Source organism: Etheostoma cragini, chromosome 3, assembly GCF_013103735.1.
Source record: "Etheostoma cragini isolate CJK2018 chromosome 3, CSU_Ecrag_1.0, whole genome shotgun sequence".
Classification (NCBI taxonomy): Eukaryota; Metazoa; Chordata; class Actinopteri; order Perciformes; family Percidae; genus Etheostoma; species Etheostoma cragini.
In genome coordinates, this window is record NC_048409.1 from 24,715,612 (window position 1) to 24,717,675 (window position 2,064).

Consider the following 2,064-nt stretch of genomic DNA (forward strand, 5'->3'; position numbering starts at 1 on the left):
ACTCAGTGCCTCTCCAACTGCTGAAGACCTGGGCTACGCCAGCCGCATCGTCAGATGGCTGACTAGCCAGCAGAACTATTACGGAGGATTCTCCTCCACACAGGTACAGCTCAAACAGGGTTAAGATTAAGTGTTTCTTTAAATGTTGACATTTAGCTTATGAGGTATAGCAGCATTTTCTCCACTTAAGGACCGTTCGTTTTTTAATAAAGGGGATACCGGAGGAGATTTGAGATCTTTAGTCAAAATAGACCTGACCCTCCCTTCACCAGTAATACATTTTTCTATGACCCTCCAATATGATTGGGGTAAAAGGCATTAACCTCTCCAACAATTTATTGATGCCTTCTGTTCTGGTTTGCACTTGGCAGAGATGTACAGATAGCCCATCAACCATAACACACACAACCTGACAGCTGCCTTCTCATCTTATATATTACACTCCACTGTTTTGGTGGCCATTTGAGTAGATTTACTTACTAACATTGTTGTGGAAACACAATAAGCGTGGGAACTAATTGCAAATTTACTGCATTACTTCAAATACTCAGATACTCCTCTAGTGAACCAGTGATCACATAAAATAAAACTATAAAACATTGAGACCATTCAACAAAGCACACTGGCTGATAACCCATATTGACAGCCGGCCCTCCCAATCACTCAAACACTAGAGAACTTTTCCAAGTGACCAAACACCAAACAAGCCACTTTGAAATGTTGCTGTTTTCATGAATAAAACAGTTCTGTGAACCTCCCCAGCTAGACTAAGTATCGTTGGTTAGCCCTAACCTCAACAAAGAATAAAAAGACATGACCCCCCCCATTTACCTCCGGTGGTCTATTCCATAAATACCAAATGATCCCTTATAAAAAATATTAAAGCCTTAAGTTTATCTTTCAAATTATATTAAAACTAAACTCACATTATTTAGACATGCATAGTTCTCACAGGTCAGCAACATTGCCCAGTACTTCAACAGTTTAGTGTCAGTTAAACCATACCAAGAACAACAGTGTATTAGCCCATTAACCACAAATTAAATGTGCATACTATTGTGTTTTAAATGGTAATTTTCTTAATTGATTTCTGTATGACTCCTACATATGAAAGTTGTAGGTGTAAACAAAAAGAGATTTACAGTTGTATAAATTTAAGCACAAGTATTAGCTATTTTTTTATATGTGTGTTGTAGGATACCGTGGTGGCTCTTCAGGCTCTGGCTCTCTACTCCACTCTGGTGTTCAGTCCAGTGGGTTCAACCACAGTGACAGTCCAGTCTCCCAGTGGCCAGCTGACGTTTGATGTGAATCAGAACAACAAACTGCTCTACCAGGAGAAGAAGCTGCAGGACGTGACAGGAAAGTACAGCCTGGAGGTGAAGGGGACTGCATGTGCTGCAATACAGGTCAGTGGTTTAATGTACATAAACCCCCAATCCTGATGCTTCATACTCTACATTTGAACCAATTTGAGCAGCGAAAATTGAGATTCTTGTTCACTTTTTATGTGTCATGCCTCTAAGTGGCCCATCCCACACATAATTACATGACACCAACACAACAGTAACTAATTCCACAGCTTTCAGTCCAATGTGCACACACAAAATTCTTCACTTTGCACAAAACAAAGAACAAATAAAACATACCACAGGTACCACAACACAAAAGTGCAACCCATACATTGTCCAACTAAAGCCAAACACCTCATACACAAAAAAATTTTTTTCCTTTTCCCTGTTTACCTCTTATCTAGATTTCTCTTGTCTATAACATCCCAACTCCTGCTGATGTTACTACTCTCAGTGTTGAGGTTAAACCAGAGGCCGACTGCACCAGCAAAAGACCCAAACTCATTCTGAAACTAACATCCCTGTAAGTAATCAACAAGCAGATCCATGACATGTGTTTGGCATCAACTGGTAGATGCTGTTGGTGGATGGACAGGGAGGAATATTTACAGCTTGGTAGCTAAAACTCAACTCAAACAAACGGTAAATGGAGCCCATCCAAAGCACCAGATTGACATTATTTTATGTTCCTTGCATTACAGATACAGTGGAA

The 2,064-nt window shown here is 40.0% G+C and overlaps 1 protein-coding gene across 1 annotated transcript in view; it reads right to left on the bottom strand.

The window, feature by feature from the left end:
• LOC117941693 (alpha-2-macroglobulin-like) overlaps positions 1–2,064 on the bottom strand; it is a 58,895-nt gene that overhangs the window by 38,148 nt on the left and 18,683 nt on the right. The window lies entirely within an intron of this gene.